We start from the raw sequence: 8,601 nt of genomic DNA, 5'->3' as shown, positions 1-8,601 counted from the left end.
CGGGGCCTGAGGCGCGGGCGAGGCCTGAGGCGCTGGGCGGGGCCTGAGTCGGGGGGGGGGGGGCATGAGGTGTGGGGCGGGGCGTGAGGCGTGGGGGCGGGGCGTGAGGCGCGGCGCGGGGGACTGGCGTTGGCCACTGGTAGGCGGCTGAGGTTAAGAACCGGAGTCTCCTGCATTGCAGGAGGACTCTTTACCAACTGAGTTATCAGGAAAGCCCTGAACAACCCTAGAATCTCTATATCCGTATAGAGATGGCATCTCATATACATAGAGGACTGATTATACAATGGATAATGCAAGAGACAATCTTATAAAATGGGCAAAATAAATGATACAGATCAAAACAATGATTAGTATAGCTAGTTGTCATCCGGTCGAAATAAACCATTAAGTCCACAGGAGAGCGTAGTGAGAAAAACATGTATAATCTTTGTTTTCAAAAATATACTGTAGCGATTTGTTGATACCTACTTAAGTATGTATCAGCCTATACATACTCATGTGCACTGGTCTAGCCTATTTCAAGTCCAATCATTCCAAACATAACCCTCCAATTTGTTGCAATTCTATCTAGTCATTTGTCTCAATTTTATAGCAAAAGGACAGAAACCCTAGTGCATTCATATAGACCAAAGATGCTAGGATGGCTCAGTCTAATGGGCTAAAAGTACATATTTTGTCCAAATTCCACAAAATTTTATGCCAGTGTCTATTGTTTGTTTTCATATCTTATTCAAGCTTCCATATTGTATTTAGTTGCATTGAGTAGCATCAGCTGCATGCAAGGAGTTCTGATAAATTCTTTTTTCATTTTTATTCTGTTACAAATATTTTCTAATTTTCCTTGTTATGGCATCTTAGATACACCCATCATCTGCCAGTGGACATTTAATTTCCAAATACATGTGTTTAAAGTATCTTTGACATTAATTTCTCATTTTGGTATATATTTCTCATTTAACTGCTTTCTTCTCTGCAGTCACTCTCTGTGTTTTTTCAGTCTTTTAACTTTATTGAGACTTTCAATGGCTGAGTCAAAGATCTCTCTTGGTAAATGTCACCTTGCACTTGAAAATATGTGGCTTCTTTTCAAATATCTTTTGACATTAATTTCTAACATAATTGCACAATAATAATAGAACAGACTTTGTATGACTTCAATACCTTTAGACCATGAAATTTTTGCACCCAACTTTATGTCCCTGTACGTTCCAGTGTCTCCTGGTTTATAGTCTTTGGGAACTTGAATAGAGTTTGTATCCTGCTGTTGTATGCACGCACGCTAAGTCACTTCAGTCACGTCCAACTCTTTGCACCCCTATGGACTGTAGTCCAGCAGGCTCCTCTGTCCATGGGATTCTCCAGGCAAGGATATTGGAGTGGGTTGCCATGCCCTCCTCCAGGGGATCTTCCTGACCCAAGGATCAAACTCCTACATTGGTAGACAGATTCTTTACCACCAGCACCACCTGGGAAGCCTGAAAATTTATCTGTCTGGGTGCATCAGGTCTTAGATACAACATGTGGGGTCTTTAGTTGCAGCAAGGACTTTTAATTGTGGCATGTGGGATCTAGTTCCCTGATCAAGGATTGAACCCAGGCACCCTGCATTGAAAGCAAGGAGTCTTACCACTGGACCTATAAATCTTAATTATGTTGAATTGGTTCATAGTGCTTTTCAGGTCTATTGTATCCTTCTACTTTTCTGTCCATGCATTCTGTTAAATTTTGAGAGTTTGATATTGAAACTCCAACTAATTATCTACTTAAAAAATAATTTTAATATACAGTAGAATTGTGTGTAACTTTGTTCTGTATTTTCCAAGTCTCCTGTAAATGTGTTACCATACTTTCATAATTTAAAACGTTTAAAAAACACATTACCAAAAAAAAAAGCAATTGAAAAGTGGGCAGAAAAAAAAAAGAAAAAGAAAAGTGGGCAGAAGAACTCAATAGACATTTTTCCAAGGACAAAACGCACATTAAAAAAAAAAAAAAAAAACGCCATCAGGCATGTAAAAAGATGTTCAACATCACTAATCATGAGGGAAATGCAAATCAAAACCAGAGTGAGAAATCAGCTCATACAAATCAGAATGACCATCATCAAAAAGAACACAAATAAAAAATGTTGGTGAGAATGTGCAGAAAAGGGAACTCTTGTGCAAGTAGGTGGGAGTGTAAAATCGGTGCAGCCGCTGTGGAAGACAGTATAAACCTAAAAAACCAAAAATAAGCCATATGACCTAACATTTTTTCTTTTATGAGCCTTCTCTGTTCAGCAGCACAGTCTATGGAGTACATACATTCTTGGTTTTACCGTGAGAATTGTAGGTCTCATCTCAAATTAGTGACTTGCCTTTACACCATACTTATATTTATTTTATTTCCATATAAGGCACTTTAAAAATGACCTTTCTAGTGGTATATTTTAGAAAATTTTGAAAGAGATTTTAATATAATACACTAAAATATTTTTTATTTTTAAAGATACAGTCTTTTTAATAATATCTCATGATGAATTTAACTTGACAGTTGAAGCATGATGTGGTAACTATGTTATACTGTTTAATTCACAGATTTAGGACAATGTTTGATTTTAAAAATATAACTAAGGTGAAAATAAAATTAAGTATAACCGGGTGAGACTGCATAGTTATGAGCAGTAAAGCACTAGGAAACAGTGACTGAAAATATAAACTTCTCTCTCACCAGTGGTCATTCATCACTTTGCTTTCAGAAGCCTAAAAGAAATTGTCTTCATTGTTTCACATCCAGTCTGGTAAAGCTAGGCATTTCTTAGCTTACTCAGTGTAACCTTGAATCGCTGAAATAAGTGAATCGAAAGAGCCAAAGGTTTTTTCTTGTCTGAGACAGCCAAAGATGAACATATGGAGGATTTCCTCACAGAAGTCTACCTTGATAGACTATCAGGTACGCCTGAAATCAGTTTCCACGGGCGTTTTATATTCTTGTAGTATGAGTTGCAACCTATGCTCACCGTTGTCTACTGGACATCTCCACTTCCAACACTGGTCCAATACTAACAAATGTCCGTGGATACCGAAATAGAAAGAATGCTGCTTGTTCAGGAAAGTCAGCTGCGGAGATGCCTAACTCCGTGGGGCTGCAACCAAAGCCGCACACTATGTAACCACGGCAGCAACGTGGCAAGTGCCTCAGCACGCCTCCGCTCAGTGCTGCGCCCCGTCCCACGTGCCAGACGAGCCCGGGGACGCATGTGTGGCGCTGGTCCACAAAACCAGCCAGCAGTGCGGGCAACGGCCGATCTCGTACTTTTCTGCCCTGCTTTTCTCCATTCCTGCATCCTTTAGGGTTTAGTTGATTTTTTTGTACTGTAACTTTTTTTCACTTTTTAAATGTTAAAATGTATATATCAAGATTAACCATTTTAACTCATTTCTAAGTGTACAATTCAGTGACATTAAGAACATTCATATGTAACCTTCACCAATGTCAATTCCAGAATTTTTTTGTGATCCCAAATAGAAACTCTAACCATTAAGCAATTGTTCCCCATTCTGCCCTCCCCTAAGCACTGGTAATGCTAGAAAAGTAATGCTCAAAATCCTTCAAGCTAGGCTTCAGCAGTATGTGAACAGGGAACTCCCAGATGTACAGGCTGGATTTAGAAAAGGCAGACGAATCAATGATCAAATTACCAGTTTGATCAACTGAACCATAGAAAAAGCTAGAGAATACCAGAAAAATATCTACTTCTGCCTCACTGACTACACTAAAGCCTTTGACTATGTAGATCACAACAAACTGTGGAAAACTCTTAAAGAGATAGGGATACCAGACCATCTTACCTGCCTCCTAAGAAAGCTGTATGCGGTCAAGAAGCAACAGTTAGAACTGGATATGGAACAATAGACTGGTTTCAAATTGGGAAAGCAGTACGGCAAGGCCGTATATCATCACCCTGCTTCTTTAACTTCTAGGCAGAGTACATCATGCGAAAGGGCGAGCTAGATGAAGCACAAACTGGAATCAAGATTGCCGGGAGAAATATCAATAACCTCAGATACGCACATGACATTATTTTATGGCAGAAAGCAAAGAGGAATTAAAGAGCCTCTTGATGAAGGTGAAAGAGGAGAGTGAAAAAGCTGGCTTAAAACTCAACATTCAAAAAACAAAGATGATGGTTTCTGGTCCCATCACTTCATGGGAAATAGATGGGGAGAAAATGGAAACAGCGATATACTTTATTTTCTTGGGCTCCAAAATCACTGCAGGTGGTGACTGCAGCCATGAAAATAAAAGACTTGCTGCTTGGAAGAAAAGCTATGACAAATGTAGACAGTGTATTAAAAAGCAGAGGCATTGCTTTGCCTACAAAGGTCCATGCAGTCAAAGCTATGGTTTCTCCAATCAGTTCAGTTCAGTCGCTCAGTTGTGTCCAACTCTTTGTGACACCATGGACTGCAGCATGCCAGGCCTCCCTGTCCATCACCTACTCCAAGAGTTTACTCAAACTCATGTCCCTCGAGACAGTGATGCCATCCCACCATCTCACCCTCTGTCATCCCCTTCTCCCACCCTCAATCTTTCCCAGCATCAGGTTCTTTTCCAATGAGTCAGTTCTTCACATCAGGTAGCCAAAGTATTGGAGTTTCAGCTTCAACATCAGTCCTTCAATGAATATTCAGGACTAATTTCCTTTAGGATGAACTGGTTGGATATCCTTGCAGTCCAAGGGACGCTCAAGAGTCTTCTCCAACACCACAGTTAAAAAGCATCAATTCTTCAGTGCTCAGCTTTCTTTATGGTCCACCTCTCACATGCATACATGACCACTGGAAAAAACCATAGCCTTGACTAGACGGACCTTTGTTGACAAAGTAATGTCTCTGCTTTTCAATATGCTGTCTAGGTTAGTCATAACTTTCCTTCCAAGGAGTATGCATCTTTTAATTTCATGGCTGTAGTCACCATCTGTAGCGATTTTGGAGCCCAAAAAAGTAAAGTCAGCCACTGTTTCCACTGCTTCCCCATCTATTTGCCATGAAGTGATGGGACCAGATGCCATGACCTTTGTTTTCTGAATGTTGAGCTTTAAGCCAACTTTTTCCCTCTCCTCTTTCACTTTCCTCAAGAGGCTCTTTAGTTCTTTCCTTTCTGCCGTAAGGGTGGTATCATCTGTGTATCTGAGGTTATTGATATTTCTCCTGGCAATCTTGATTCCAGCTTGTGCTTCATCCAGTCCAGCGTTTCTCATGATGTACTCTGCATATAAGTTAAATAATCAGGGTGACAATATACAGACTTGACGTACTCCTTGCCCTATTTGGAACCAGTCTGTTGTTCCATGTCCAGCTCTAACTTGCTTCCTAACCTGCATACAGATTTCTCAAGAGGCAGGTCAGGTGGTCTGGTATTCTTGAATTTTCCAGTTTGTTATGATCCACACAGTCAGAGGCTTTGGCATAGTCAATAAAGCAGAAGTAGATGTTTTTCTGGAACTCTCTTGCTTTTTCAGTGATATAACAGACATTGGCAATTTGCTCTCATTCCTCTGCCTTTCTAAATCCAGTTCAATCATCTGGAAGTTCACAGTTTGTGTACTGTTGAAGCCTGGCTTGGAGAATTTTGAGCATTACTTTGCTAGCATGTGAGATGAGTGCAATTGTGCGGTAGTTTGAACATTCTTTGGCATTGTCTTTCTTTGGGATTAGAATGAAAACTGCCCTTTTCCAGTCCTGTGGCCACTGTTGAGTTTTCCAAATTTGCTGGCATATTGAGTGCAGCATTTTCACAGCATCATCTTTCAGGATTTGAAATATCTCAATGGGAATTCCGTCACCTCCACTAACTTTGTTCGTAGTGATGCTTTCTAAGGCCCACTTGACTTCGCATTCCAGAATGTCTGGCTCTAGGTGAGTGATCACACCATTATCTGGGTCATGAAGATCTTTTTTGTACAGTTCTTGTCTGTATTCTTACCACCTCTTCTTAATATCTTCTGCTTCTGTTGGCCCATACCATTTGTGTCCTTTATTGAGCCCAGCTTTCCATGAAATGTTCCGTTGTATCTCTAATTTTATCGAATAGATCTCAAGAAAATGCCCTTACAGTGTAACAATCAACACAGAGGATGCACAAATACCTTGAGAGATGCTGAGAAGCTTTGTCTTGGGTTTGACTGTTGGAGTCAAGTAGCTAGCAGTTGCAACAATCAGAGACTTCTTAAAGCCACTGCTGCAGTCTTGCTTGCTAAAGAGGTTCCTGTGTACCTTTTTTCAAAATAACTTCCTACACCTCTTATATATCATATGCAGTCCAGGAGCTCAAAGCAGCTGGAGATGTGATGACTATTGCCTTTCACAGCTCCAGGGAAGACAATAGACAAAGGGTATTGGGAAACTGGTGTTTAGATCATATCTCACGATAATGTGTGTGCGCTCAGTCGTGTCCAACTCTTTGGACGCCATGGACTGTAGCCTGCCAGGCTCCTCCATCCACAGATTTTTCCAGGCAAGAATACTGGAGTGGGTTGCCATTCCCTTTTCCACCCCATGATAAAGAAAATCCAAAATGTATAGGGGATTGTGTGGAGCCCTGGAATGGTTCCTGGAATGACAATTTAGTGGATGCCAGCTTACTGGAGAGAGACCCTCTATAAGACACTTATAAGAGACAAATGGGAGATCTGAAAAACAATGATTTTCACAGGGACTCAAAGACCACGTTGAAATTTGTTCATATATCATTTCATTGGCCAGACATGACCATGTGCAGTTGACTTTGCGAGTGTTTGGTTTAAAGCCTTCAGTTCCATGACCAGAACAAAAGTTCCTGATTCTACATTTTCTACCACTTAATGCCCAAATAGGAAGAAGGAGAATCTGTGCTGGAAATTTCTCTGAGGCTGGCAGAGAAAGAAAATGCTCAGATATGCTATCCACAGCTTCTGATGCAGACCAGCTGGCAGAGGCAGAACTTCCGGAGGATGGTCAATGGAAAGTTTTCACGGGAAATGAGTTAGCAACTTTCTTTGTGGGGAGGGCTGAATATTTGGTTGCTGGAGGAAAAATCAATCAAGAAATTCTGATGTGAATAATTATGTATTAGCCACCACAGTCTCCTCCAAAATTTTGAATTCAATTGCACTTTTTAAAAACTTTATTTTGAAAAAACATTACCAGATTTTAAATGGATTAGAAGTAGGATAAATGACCTAGAAAATGGGAAAGAAATCATTTTTGAACTTTAAGAGTCTTTTGGTTTTCTGTGTGAAACTTCAGTTTTCAATAAAAATGGGCTGAGTACAGCTGTTGCTGTTGCTGAGATGTTATATTAACTGGAAACCATAACCATAACATTGAGCCAGTAACCCATTAAGGTTTGTGAAAGATAGTCATATTTTCAAAACTTTATATTTCTTGTGTTATGCTCTGACTACCAATAAAAGTATATTTGAAAGTCTTCACAATATTGATTCTCCAAAAGAATATCTACCATATTGCATAATGGGACATTATTTCTTAATATGACAGCAGACAGCCTAATAAGAAATCTGTGCTGCCTGGGAATAAAAATAACCAAATGATTACATTTGTTACCAAACCCGGGTTCGGCCGTTCAATGTTCAAAAGACAGTAATCAAGAAGCAAGTGTCAGCAGACAAGAGAGGTGTTCTAATTAGAAAAGCCAGCAATTGCGGAGAAGATCTGTGGAGTAGACTCATGTCCCAAGACCAAATCCAAAGATTCTACTTGGCCATGACAGCTCTTAAAGGGAAAGGGTAATCTTCCTGAAGGGGAGATAATCTCAGTGATTTGCTGAGGCAGGAGGCTGGGCCCCACAGTACTGTGGGCAGGAGGCTGGGCCCCACGGTGCTGTGGGCAGGAGGCTGGGCCCCACGGTGCTGTGGGCAGGAGGCTGGGCCCCACGGTGCTGTGGGCAGGAGGCTGGGCCCCACGGTGCTGTGGGCAGGAGGCTGGGCCCCATGGTGCTGTGGGCAGGCTGCCTGACTCTCCCTTCAGCTCTTGTCCTGCCTACCTGGTCTACCGGCAGGGTTGCTAATGGAGTTTTCGGAGCAGAGAGTTCATCATCCTTTAACTACTTAATTCTTTATTCTCACTTCTCTTTATCTAGGAAAAGAATAAACAGGTTAATTCAGTTCTTTACAGGTTAGAGGGGAACAGAAATGGGCAAAAGAACTGCTTTAACATTTGCTTTTCAAATGTCTTCAGACAAGCAGGACAAAACCAATGGTCTCTGCGCAGAGTCGTGCACATCACCCAACCAGAGTGATGCTGCCTTACTGAAAGAAGTGTTGGAGAAACTCACTGAGGTTCTTCAGTTAATTAATCAAGTAATCAATAGTTGCTCTAAGAAAGAAAGGGACAATTTCACTTGAGCCAATTTCAGGATTATAACCCAGGAGAGAGTCTTTCAGAAAGCTCTGAAAACTATTCTGCCTACTAGAGGTCAAAGAAGAGTTATGTCATTTTTGATACTAAGGATTATATATCAGATGACATGCTCATAGTTTACACAATCCAGATCTGCCTGTACAAGGCCGTAGTGGGTCATCGTTACTCTTTCCAAGATTAAGAAAGAAGGTTCTCA

The 8,601-nt window shown here is 40.9% G+C and overlaps 1 pseudogene; it reads left to right on the top strand.

Moving 5' to 3' along the window:
• The first annotated feature begins 6,418 nt into the window (after positions 1 to 6,418).
• LOC100335570 (glucose 1,6-bisphosphate synthase-like) lies at positions 6,419 to 7,825 on the top strand (annotated as a pseudogene).
• Positions 7,826 to 8,601: the final 776 nt, after the last annotated feature.

The sequence above is a fragment of the Bos taurus genome, chromosome 5, assembly GCF_002263795.3.
Source record: "Bos taurus isolate L1 Dominette 01449 registration number 42190680 breed Hereford chromosome 5, ARS-UCD2.0, whole genome shotgun sequence".
Lineage (NCBI taxonomy): Eukaryota > Metazoa > Chordata > Mammalia > Artiodactyla > Bovidae > Bos > Bos taurus.
The sequence above is the reverse complement of the archived record's forward strand: the minus strand, read 5'-3'. Positions and strand labels throughout refer to the sequence as shown.